The sequence below is a fragment of the Microtus pennsylvanicus genome, chromosome 6 (assembly GCF_037038515.1).
Source record: "Microtus pennsylvanicus isolate mMicPen1 chromosome 6, mMicPen1.hap1, whole genome shotgun sequence".
In the NCBI taxonomy this organism is placed as follows: Eukaryota; Metazoa; Chordata; class Mammalia; order Rodentia; family Cricetidae; genus Microtus; species Microtus pennsylvanicus.
Genome location: NC_134584.1, coordinates 16,024,910 through 16,038,179, shown reverse-complemented (window position 1 = coordinate 16,038,179; position 13,270 = coordinate 16,024,910). Strand labels below are relative to the sequence as shown.

General features: G+C 41.3%; 1 long non-coding RNA gene across 1 annotated transcript in view; it reads right to left on the bottom strand.

Moving 5' to 3' along the window:
- Positions 1-239: 239 nt before the first annotated feature.
- The window catches only part of LOC142852772 (uncharacterized), a 58,579-nt gene continuing 45,548 nt past the window's right edge, over positions 240-13,270 (bottom strand). The window contains exon 3 of the long non-coding RNA XR_012910988.1: positions 240-2,258. This is a non-coding gene — a long non-coding RNA (uncharacterized LOC142852772). The remainder of the gene's footprint in view (positions 2,259-13,270) is intronic.

Sequence of the window (13,270 nt, the reverse complement as noted above, 5' to 3'; positions counted from 1 at the left end):
GATTAAATAGACAAATCAGCCAAAAAGAATAAATGTGTTTCCTATTCAGAAATACTACAGATAATGAATATAGGTCAACCATGTTCAAGAAGGTGAAGAATAATATCATGCTTCTCTATTCATTTCCATTTTTATTAATATATTCATTGTACAAAATAATGAGTTTTATTATGGAATTTTCATGCAGGGTATTTTTCACTTTGATATTATTCTTCTTCCCTCTGGCCTTCCACCCCCTCTACGACTCTTCAGTGTCCTTCTGCTTTCTGTATTGTCCGCTTTCTACTTTATGCTCTTCTTGAACTCCGCGTTTTTCATCATTATACAGAAAACACACAGTAGCTGCCTTTTTGAATCTGTGTTCTCTTCTTAATCATGATTATACCCAGTTGCACCCACTCTCTTGAGAATGGTATCGTTTCATTCTTCTTTACAAGTATCTTTTGGCACCACATTTCCTGTCTGCTTTCCTCTGCTGATGGGCATCTAGGCATCAAGCTCCATAACTTGACTATTGTGAACAGTGTCACGATAAACATGGATTGCAGGCATGTGTGTGTTATATTATCTAAACAGAGAGAATCCAATAAATGAGACCAGGGTTCCCTTGAGACACAGTTGGTCCTAGAGATACAACAGAAAAAGACACCACGCCTCTGCATTCTTCGTTGGAGTAGATCATGCAGAGCTACTCCCCTCCAAAGAGTCCAGCTCTCCGTTGTACTACTAAACTGGCCACAAGCTTCTGATCAGCTGCTTGCAAAACTAAGGAAATAATTGTGTTTTGTCCCTGCAAATGCTCATAACTGATACTGTATTATGGAAACTCCCAAGATTAGGTGCTAGCATCAAGCTGGGCAGTGGTGCTGCACACCTTTAATCCCAGCACTCCTGAGGCAGAGGCCAGAGGATGTCTGAGCTAGAGGCCAGCCTGGCCTAAGGGCAAGTTTCAGGACAGCCAGGGCTACACAGAGAAACCTTGTCTCAAAAAAAAAAAAAAGATAAGAAGAAGAGAAAGAAAAGAAGTCCAAGTATCGCCACCCACATTTACTAGTTGTAAATTCTAGACAAGCAGCTTGACTTCCTTCAGTTTTAACTTTCTTGTGTAAGAAATGTGGTAATACTACTGTCTACACTTTTGAGTGTTTACGGGTAATAAATATATACTGTGTGAGAAAATACTGTGAAGTGTGTGCCATAGAAGATGGGCGATATGCATTAAAGGCTGATTGGGATAATGACAGCCGTGACCTGCCTGACGTTATAAGCTTCAGCCATGCTGAGATCATCAGCTCTTCCATATAAGTCTTAATTGAACAGCGCAAAGGCCTACATGTCTCCCCTTCTTACACTTGTCTAGCTTCTCAATCAGCCCACCCATTGGACACATTCTGTCTTTCAATATATTGATAGATCTGATTGACTAGGGGTCAAAGTCTCACTGACCTAAGATCATTTTCCTCTAATAAATTGTTCCTACTTACATTATACCCAGAGACTCCCTGTTCCTTTCATATTCCATTTTCTTAGGAGAATCACTATGTTCCCCAGTTTTGGCTTTATCTTCCCCAACTCCCCATACATCCAATTCTGGGAGTCTTCTTTCTTTCTTTTCAAAAACAAACAGGCAAAAACTAAAACAATAAACAGGCAAAAACTTTAAAAATCAAAAAGAAATAGCAAGGAAAAAGCATGAGAAATACACACACATTTATCATACACTCAAGCACACTCATACACATATACACTTACACACATGCACATACACACACTCATACACACAGACAAACACACATGCACACACAGACTCATACACATACACACATGTACATACACACATACATACAATACACAAAGATGTACATGCACACACACACACTCTTACACACACACACACACTACCCATAAATACACAAAATTAGAAACCATAATCTACAAGCAAAAGACCAGTAGAAGGAAAACATTAAAAATGCCCAAACAAGCAATATGAGACAGAAAAAAAATCAATCTCCAAATCCACTACTGAGTTCATTTTGTGTTGGCCTTCTGCTGTTGGGCATGGGGCCTTAAGTGTGGTTTTGTATACCCAGTGAGTCCATGAAAGAACACTAATTTTTCCTCTGCAAGTTGTTGTCAATTAGAGATAGCTTCTTCCTTAGTGGTGAAATCTTGTGCCCACTTTCTCCTCTCAGTGCTGAGAAACCATCTGGTTTGCTGTGCATGGGCCATACGTTCTTGCTGAAGGTTTCCTGGGGCTTCTATGAGAACACAAATAATTCTATGATTAGATTTCAACTGCGTGTGTAGCAAATACCTTCATTTTTTCCTATAACCCTTGGTACTGAGAAAGATACAAGCTAACTAAAAAAAGATACACTAGCAGCTCCTCCAATTGAGGGAAAATGTTATGCACAACCACTTCCTTACATACAGAGCCAGACTGAAATGTAGTGTCTAATTGTGGGTTTTATTCAACCTGTAATTTGTGCTCAGACATTCTATACATTAGGGAAAAAAAGCTGGCTATCAAGGTTCACTAAATTCATATAAAACTTCTTTTGTATGAAAAGCTTTATTAAAGAACCTGAGTAAAGTCCAAGCCCTGGGCAACTGAGCTAAGACACAGTGAGCAGGAATCTTGAGCTCCCTTGGGCTCTGCCTTCTCTCACATAAAAGCCTGAATACTATATGTTCATCAATGGAGTGATTTTGTCACCTTTCCAGACTGATCTGTTCTTTCTTTCTTAAGTAGTGCTTATTAAATATTAACAAAACAGAGAAATCATTGAATGTTGCTGTAACCACCACAACGTTTAAAAATCAGATGTTATGAACATAGTTGAGCACATGTCCTTGTGATATAATTGAGCATCCTTTGGGTACATACCCAAGAGTGGTATTGCTGGGTCTTGAGGAAGGTTGTTTCCTAATTTTCTGAGAAATTTCCATACTGCTATCCAAAGGGACAGTACCAGTTTGCACTCCCACCAGCAATGGTGGAGTGTTTCCTTTACCCTACATCCTCTTCAGCATAAGTTGAAATTTGCATGGAAATGGACAGAGCTAGAAAACATCATATCAAGTGAGGTAACCCAGACCCAGAAAGACAATTATTATATGTACTCACTCATAAGTTGTTTTTTAACATAAAGCAAAAAAAAAAGCCTACAAATCACAATCCCAGAGAATCTAGACAACAATGAGGGCGCCAAGATAGACATACATGGATCTAATCTACATGAAATGGAATAAAAGACAAGATATCCTGTGTAAATTGGGAGCATGGGGACCATGGGAGAGGCAGGGAGGGGAGCAGAGAAAAATGTATAGCTCAATAAAATCAATTTAAAAAGTTAAAAATAAATAAATAAATGAAATTTACATAGCACTGTTAATATGCCAAAAAAATCAGATATTGATGTTAGGGAGACAACTTGGCAGATAAAATAGCTTTCTATGAAAGCAAGAGGGCCAGCTGGATGGTGGTGACACACAACTTTAATCCAAGCAATCAGGAGACAGAGACAAGCAGATCTCTTGGTTCGAGGTCAGTCTGGTCTATAAAGAGAGTTGCAGGACAGCCAGAGCTACACAGAGAAACCTTGTCTCAAGAAAATAACCACCAAACAAAAATAAATAGATGATAGATAGAATTCTCTTGGGTGTATGGGGGTTGTCAGGTTACCCAGGCAGCAGTGTTTGTCCTCACACCCATGAACATATGAACAGCACTAATTATACTAGTGGATTATATTTAAAAGAAAAAAATGGAAATAAAGAAAGAAGGAAGAAACCAAGAGAGGGAGGGAAGGAGGGAGGGAGGAAGGAAAGGGTATCAATAAGACATGAAGTTGGAAAGCAGGTGTGTTGGAGGGACTTTAAGGAAGTTGGTGTGGAAGAGCACGGGTAATATGATTAAGGAGCATTGCATCCATGTATGAAAGTTTCAAAGAATAAAGAAGAATATTTAAAGAGAATTTGTCAGAGGAAATATAGAATATTTTATACAAGCAATTTGCAATTAAACTTTTCTCATTTCACATCAGGTTGTTCCCTACGATGGAAAAAAAATCGTGAAGATTATTGATCCAATAAGCAGCAAATAAATTTAGTTCCTGCTGGAGATGAAGAAAACTATCTTCTTCAGGCGAACAAAATATAGAAGAAAAATAAGCAGGAACAGAAATCTTCCTTCCTGGTGGCCAGCTTTCATGGTGCTGGATGCTACTGTGCAGGCTGCTGAAGGAACAAAGGTGCCAAAGATCTTCCCCAACTGCAAATCCTATGAACTACAATACCAACCTGCAAGGAAAAATGGGCGAATTGTTGTAATAGTGGCCAACAGGGTCATTCCGCAAGAAGGAATACATTGCTAGCACAGAAACCCAGTCACATATCTATTACCGAGGATGTCTTGGGACCAATGTGGGAACTTACTATTGCTCCTTAGTTTATGTCACAACCTCAAACTAACTTCCTACTATCCATGTTGATACCCACACAGAAAGTCTATTCTCAACACCAGCCAGTAAAACAGTGAATGGAAGTGAATGCAGAAGCAGATACATGGTTGCACAAGATGCTAAAAATAAGGACTCAGCCCTATAGAAGATATTTATACAGAAGTTTAAGGCTTAGGGAACACTGCAAAAGAGAGGTTGGAAAGAATGTATGAGTCAGATAACAGGGAAAAGATTTAAAAGGCTACCTTCGTCCAACTCAGTCAACGTGATCCTGAGCTCACAGCACCTGCACTCACTTGAACAGGAACTGCAGAAGGGAGGCATGCTCAATAGTCAGCTGTGAATGATGGAGAGACTACCAGGGCCCTGCCAATTACTGCTGACTACTAGCAACTAACAGATGCTGGGAGGCGGGGAGGCAAAGGATCCAGCTGTGCATCTACTGATGAGCCCACTGGGCTCTAAGGGACAGTGCAAAAGCCCTGGTCACACAGACTGTGGTAGTGAAACATGGTAGGGCATTTTTGCTATGAATATCAAAATGAGATGGTAGGAAAGAAGCGTGGCCTGCTGGAGTAGAAAGAAAATAGCTGAATGTGAGAATGGAGGGTTGTCCGAGTACACTATGCTGTAGTTTGGTTTGCGTTGCTTTGACAAACAACATGACCAAAAGCAACCTGAGTAAGAAGGGGTTTATTTCAGATTAGAGGTTATAGTCCATCATCGAGAGGAGACACAAGGGCAAGGCAACAGCTTGAAACACAAAGTACTAAGGAATGCTTACTGGCCTGCTCCCTCGAGCTTGTTTCACTACATTTCTTACACAGCCCCGGCCCTGCCTAGGGATAGCACTTCCAACAGCATGCTGCCCCCTCCCTCATCTATTAGCAACCAAGACACTGTCGCCGGCCATTTGGTGCTGGACAATTCTTCACTGATCTTTCATCTTCCCAGGTGACTCCAGATTTGTGTCAAGGTGATAGCTGAAACCAACTTTATACAGGAAGGACTTGCCAAAAGAACATCAACAGTGAGCCTTAAAATGACATGAAAGAGGAGTATGTTCCCTTGAAAGTCAAAGTACAATGGACATTTTCAGAGAATATGAGTACAAAGTGAAGGACAATATTGGTTGTATCAACATTCCATTGGCAGCGAAGCTGTTTTTAAAGGCTATAAAAGAAAAGCTCTTGCAAGGCAGTGGTAGCACACACACATTAATCTTACAAGGTAGAGGCAGGTGGTGAACTCATGGTCTCTGGGAGTTCAAGGCTAGCCTAGTTAAGAGAGTATGTTTTAGGAAATTCTAGGATAGCTGGGTCTACACAGGGAAACCCTGTCTTGACAAAAACCAAAAATAAAAAAAAAAAAACTCTGTGCGATTCCACTCTGTATGCTTGGAATATGTTTTATTACCACTGAAGCTACTTTGGTCTGTAGCAAGGCAGAATAGAGCTAGGTGGGAAAACTAAACTGAATACTGGGAGAAGGCAAAGTCAGAGATACACCATGCAGCCACCAAAAGAGACAGACACCCTGAAACCTTGCCAATAAACCAAGAGCCTCGTGGTAATGCACAGAATAATAGAAATTGGTTAATTTAAGACATAATAGCTAGCTAGAAATATGTTTAAGCTATTGGTCAACTAGTATTGTAATTAATATAGTTTCTGTGTGATTATTTCAGGTTTGGGCAGCCAGGAAAATGAATGAGCAACCTCTGCCTACACTCTGACCTCAAAATACAGAGGTATTTTGCTGTTTTGTTGTCTATTTACTTTCAGATAAATTGTACTTCTCAGGCAAACAGAAATTTGATACATACATTGAACAATGTCTAATGAATAAACATGCACACTATTTTAAAAAAAAGTGTCATGGGTGTATTTAGTGGTCACCCAGAGATTTTCCTAGATTGAGTATAGAACACTGTAAGAAAAAAAGAAATCCAGAAATGAAAAACAGAAAGAAGAGGAAATATAAATCCTTTGATTTTTCCACATAAGAAATACATGGGAGAAACATTAACGAAGGAGGCAAAACAACAAATTGACTTAGAATACCATTGTTGAAAAGGGATTGTAGTTCCCAACTGTCCTACGAATTCTAAGAGCTCCAAAATTTGAATGTAAATATGGGTTGGATTAAGTAACAGTGGGTATGATTAAGAATTGGTGATCACACCTTCATTCGTATATTCACATCCTGCATATATATATACATCTATGAAAATAATATAATTGATTTTGTTATTGGTTTTTATATATTTTTATTGTCTCTTAAAGGAAAGATATAAATAAAGCATGTAAAAAATATTACTGAGACTACATAGCTACTTGTACAGACTAAGAAAAGATAAGCCATTTCTGCCTGGTTATACTTTTATGTTTGCACCAATATCTTGCACACAGTAAGTACTCAAAAGAGGAGCCAATATCTATGAGATCACAAATACAGAAGTGCTAAGTTGACAAACTGATAGAAACATATAGCTCTGAGAGATATTATTAGGTAAAGAAATAATTACTAATACCTTTGGATCCCAGGGAAAAGGCAGGAAGATGCTAGTGACCAGGGTCTGCTACTGCATGGAATGCTCGAGGCCCTTTATCCAGTGCTTAGTGATTACCCTAAGTTTAACTGTCCCACCTAATCTCTAACCTCAGACCACAATATCCTCTGCCATGTGTCTGCTTCTCACTTCCCTCCCCTCATTTCAGGAAGGGCACAAATGTACTTCCCTCTGCTCAGTCATTCTGAAATACTGCTTCAAACACAGCTCACAGCTCTGAGCATCTGAGTAACACTCACTTTGCCCTGCCTTTTCCTTTCTGTTTCATCTACTACACCCCAGTCCCTCATAATTGGTCTAAAATATATGTGTTTGTTAAAAAGCCTTTCCTAGCACCACCTGCTGAGACTAATATTTGCTCCACTGCCTGAATCAGAAATCTTTTTTAAGTATAATTTTGGGATATTTTTAAAGCAAGGAACAGATCTTTCTCACATTTGTATCTACCACATCTATGACAATATTACAGCTGTGCTATTTTAACTACTTCAAATGCTGAGAGAGATTCCCGGGAATTTTTGAGAACTGACACTCGAGAAAATGGAAAACACTAATCCCAAGATTAAACTTTCCCTGTGGTGTACATCCTTTGGATGGATCTGCTAATGCTATGAGGTGTCATTGTGTACCCCTAAACAGTGACTGCATTATATTTCTACTGAAGACAAATACTATTACCACACAATAATCATAAAGAATGTTTAAAGATTGAATGGATGCCTGTCAAACAGCATAAGCTTTCAAGCTGAAAGAGGGAAGAAGAAAACAAATACACGTTTATATTTCAAAGGTCAACAAGCAGAATTTATGTTCCTAAAAGGTTTTCTGAAAAATGCAGAGACTCACAGATTCATCAAACTTCAATCAGCAACTCAATAACTTACAAACAAATTTTTTTTTTTTTGGATTTTCGAGACAGGGTTTCTCCGTAGATTTTGGTTCCTGTCCTGGAACTAGCTCTTGTAGACCAGGCTGGACTTGAACTCACAGAGGTCCGCCTGCCTCCCAAGTGCTGGGATTAAAGGCGTGCGCCACCACCGCCCGGCTTACAAACAGATTTTGAGTTTGGTTCTGGCTACCTACAAAATCAACCACTAAATTCACCACACAACCATCATATAAGAAAAAAAGAATATCATTAACTTTATTATCTATATGTTGCTATGCCCCAGTTAAGTTGTGGTGACCAAAATGGATGACCACCTTCCTATAAGGAAATGTGGACATCACTCGGCATACAGCATATGGGTCTTCTTGTCTTGACTCTTGCTTCAAACACCACAAGCACCACAAGGTCAGATCAGAGACCAGTGTTGAGATTAAGGTGCACGATCTAGCATGGAATGTCATGTCGACCCTCAGCTGACTGACCTGGGTCTCACTGTCTTCATTTGTAAAATGACAAAAAAAGATTCATATATGCTTATGCAAATGCTTTATTAGCAGCAACCCCTTGTTTTCCCCAAAAGACATCTTACTTATAACCCTAATACAGAAAGGAGAAGATCAGCTCCCCCCCCCCCCCCGCACCCGTTCTCTGTAAGGGCACCAGAGCTCCAGGAAAGAGTTGAGAAAATCGCTGCACAGATGACAATCTAAGTCTTTTCCAGGAAAAGCCCCAAGTGGCCTGGTGAGTAAGGATGACAGCAAGGCAGGTCTGCTAAGCTGAGCATCCACCCTCACCTGTGGGGAAAATGATATAGCCCTGCTTCTAACCCTGAAGGTGAAGTGAGAGGTTCCTCCCTGAATGGCCTTGTAAGGCTTTGTCCGTACCTACCTGTTTTAAGCTGCAACCCTTCATGTTGTGGTGACCCCCAAGCATAAAATTATTTCATTCCTACTTCATAACTGTAATTTTGCTATGGTTTTAAATCATAATGTAAAGATCTGACATGTAGGATATCTGATATTTGACCCCTGTGAAAAAGTCATTGAACCCCCAAAAAGGTCTCAACCCACAAGTTGAGAACCACTTGTCTAGGAGTTCTTCAGCTCTTGGCTTCATACAAAAACAAAAAACAACAAACAAACAAAAAAAAACTTCTTGAACAGTACTGGTGACTACCTATCTGGCCCATGTCTCCACTTAGGCCCTCCAAAAACTGCTTTCACTGGCCCCTGCAACCAGTGACTTCTTCCCTGTGAGCCACACTTACCACTTCAGCCATGACCTCTGACCTCTATGACTCACTGAAGCAGGTGACTATGACTCTGAGATCTGGAAAACTCAGGCTCTTTCATGCCAACAGGAAGAACTGTGGTCCAAATGACCCCAAGGGCCCTTCATGACCCAAATCTCTAAATCTCTCATGCTGTCCTGCTTGGTTACAAGAAGTCAGGGCTTTGTCTGTCCTCCCACCAAGGTCCAAGGGCCCAGGACAGAGCAGATAAAACTCACAAGCCTTCACTCTCAACTGCTCAGACAAAGTGAGAAAATGCCTCCAAAACCACACCTTCCTTTGACCACTTTAACTCTTTCAGGAACCAAGTAGAGAAAACCAATTTCATTTTTCTCCTACAGCTTATGGCAAAATCTCCAAAGAGATTTCCAGAGAATGATAATTATCTACTCTCTCACAAAACACCCCCTCCCTCAGCACCTGAAGCCCGTTGGGCAGCTGATGCCACGGGACAGAAAGCAAACAGAAAGCTTCCTCCCAACTCAATGCCTCATGTTTCGTGTTTCTTTACATGTTCACTGTGTGAATGCTTGCCTGTCCTTCACCCTTTGGGCATCCCAGGCAATGCCTTGGAACTACATATTTTCAAAGTGGGAAGGCAAATGGAGCACGCTGTGAGTCGCCGAGGTGTCTTTTCCCCCAGGCCCATATCAGGGGCTTCTTCCTTTCCAAGTAACTCTTCTTCACAATCTCTCCTGAGACTCAGAAATCTCCCTTCAGGGGGAAGAGGTCACTGCCGTGGTATCACAAAACCCCCACTTTCTCTGACCTAATAAGTCTTGTCAGTAACCATTAGTATATAAGCAGATAGAGAGGCTGCTCTTCGGCCAGCTGGTATGGGGAAATGGCAGCCTCGCTCCCCAGGTTCCCTTGCTAAAGTACTAGCTCACCACAGACTTCAGACAGCACCTCATGGGAATGCTGCCCGGATTACCCGTCAATAATGTATGAGCACAGACGGCCAGCCCCAGAAATGTGCGCTTTAGGGCAGCTTGAAGTAGTGGGGGGGAGGGGGCGGGGGGGATGAGTCACTCCGAGACACACATAGCAGATAAAATAGCTGCCTCAGAGCCTGCCTTCTGCTGAGAAAAAATTCATTCCGAAAACTGGTTTTTCTCTTGCTACACTTCCACCTTCTGGGTAGACTTTATGCTTAGCCATGTTGAAACAGGAAGAGTGGCCAGATCTTTTCACAGTTCTCCCTATAAATAGAGGAGTGAGGTAAGAAGAGACTATGAGGTAGCTCCGTGGTAGAGCGCTTGTGCAAGGCCCTCTAGTCAATTGCGTATATTGCAATCCCCCCCCACACACACACACACAAAGAAGAAACAGATTAAAGCAGGAAAGCATTCTGTATGTGTCCACATACATATGTGTGTTTGTGTACATGTGGGCTGGGTTTGTAAATGCACATAGGACTTAATTGTGTGAGTTGTGTGTGTGCGTATGAACTGGTGTATAGGGGAGGATGTGTGTACAGTGTGGGTGTGTGAATTTGAATATGGTTTAGGTCATATCTATTTTAATCTTTTTGTTCAACAGGCAGTCACTCCAAGGCAGTGGCTCTTTTCCCTATAAAAGTTAAATGGAGCGTTTTCATCTCAGTCGTGAGATACAATACAATCTTCCAAACCAACTTTCCAATATTCCAGGAAATAACTGGCTCAGATAGCTCCTTCACAGATCTCAGGGTTTAGCTCATTAAGCCTTGACTTAATCTGAAACATCCCACGTAGTGTAAACTTCCATTCCGTTTAGTGACATATGCAGGCCTGACTCAGGTGTTTCTTCCTGGCTGATGACCTTAATTTTGGACACTGCTTTTCACGCTGGAGAAAGATAAGCGAAAACATGCAGGATCTCCACACCGAAGTCATGCCAATTTTCTTCTCCCCAGGCCCAGCCACACCTCCTCCTCCACCTGCCAGCCATGAGCAGCCTACATCAGCTGTAATTGCCGTTTGCGGACAGTCACCACTCCTGCATCTTTCCAAGCCTGCACTTGCTGTACTTTGATTTATTTTATCCTCTGAGCTGCTTTCTGTGAACATCTGTGACCTCCACTCTCAGGCTGCCTCTGGCTGGTGCTGAGAAGCATCAGTTGACTGACTTGGGGGTATTATTTATTTAGGCTTCCAGCATTTATTTGCTCTGTGATGTTAGTTGGCATGATTTTTTTTTCAATCTGCTTTATTTTGCTCTTGGAGTTCCTTTTTGCCTTTCCTTATCTACTCTCAGCTTAAGGCTTAGAACCTTGCTTAGGATGGGAGGTTGCTTTAATACCACCCTCTAGGTGATTCTCTGCGGCAGCTTTCAGGCTAGCAGTGGGGGAACAGCATGTTACTTGAAAATACACTAAATTTAGTGGTATTAAAAACACTGAGGATAATTAAGAATTTTTGCTTTAAGTATGAAACTAATATGAACATAGGCAGTGGCTCGTGAGAATACATGCTGCAGAACCTGAGACTTAACATCCGGTCTCCTTTCTGGTAACTCTCAACTAAGCAGTGATGTGCACAGAATTCTCCATTGTGATGTGCTCTCAGCTTAGGACAAGACCAGAGTGAAAGGCATTGCCACCGTCTTCTATTTCTTCCTTTAAAAGAGCAACTGCCTGTTTCACTTACTAAAGAATCAAGTCACCAAAAGTGTGTGGGACCACTCTGGTGAAAGATACACAGAAATGATGAGATTTGGCTCGCCTATTGAAATAGGCAAACTCCCTTCCTGCCTAGTGTTGGCTGTAGGCACATTTGAATTAACCTTCAGAGACAGGAAAAAGAAGGGCACCCAGGAGTCCTTCATCTCTGCATCTCAGTTCCTGTAGACACTCTAGACACTCAGTGCTACTCCACCAGCCGTGTTTCTCTAGGTTCCTACTATGCCTGGGTAAAACATAGAACATTGCTGGAGAAGGGCTGACAGGTGGCAATGCCTTTAAAGGAATTAATGTTCAAATTCCTCTACTTCATATACTGAATGTAATCTCTGTGGCATTATATCTCACTCTGAAGATCCAGACTTAACAAATCTCTCCATGGAAGCTAAGCTTATCCTGGCCTCAAAAGGGATTGAGAGGCCCTTACAAAAGCCCATTTGGAGCCAGATAGAACTATATCCACAGCCTCAACTCCCAGGTCCAAGGTGGTCCACAGTCCATGCAATCAGGAGAAGCAGGGGAATGGCATAGGCTTGACTCAGATGGCCAAGGTACTCAAGTGCAAAGAAACAGTTACATTTCCCTCCACTCCAGCAAGTAATGCTACTTTGCCAGAATGGAAAATTCAATTTGTGTCACTTCTGACCAAATCTGAAGGCAGAGCGATATGACTCAGCCTTTAGAAATCAGTCAGGGATTTGACTCCTAAAACCAGCAATGACTAAGGTCTCAGTAGCATCATACAGTAAGAAATAATAGTAAAATGTCAAGCCTTGGAGGGGATTGGCGGAGACAAAAGTCTTTCTACACTTCAAAATAGCACTCATTCCATTAAAAGCCACACGATGGGAATAAACTAGTAAAAATATCTGGAGGTGGAAGACTTCCTGTGACTGGGCAGTTGCAGATTCCTTCGAGAGTCCATGATTAGACAAGTCTTACAATCAAGTTTGCTTCACAAAAGTCTGGTTTCTCAGACCAATTTCAGTAGACGGCTTTGCTGGTTTCTTAGTGACGTCACTATGAAGTACCACAATGAGGAGGCCACAGCATCAGGAACTTAACCTTCATCAGTTCTAGTCTGAAGTCCAAATTAGGGAGCCAGCCAAGTGATTTCACTGAGTCAGGGCTGAGATAGCATGCCCCAGACCTCTCTTCTCAGGCTTTAGGAAGTGTCAGTCTGCTTTCTAGTTCCAACTTCATGAGATGTTCTCACTGTCTACACATCACTGTAACCAAATTATTCTTATAACAACACTGACCATATGGAAGTTGGAATTACTTTAATGGTATCAATTTATTTACCCTGCAAAGACTATTTACAAATCAGGTCACATTCTGAAGTCAGGATGAGGGTCTCTGCATTTGAGTATGTAGTCAGGACAGTCACTAA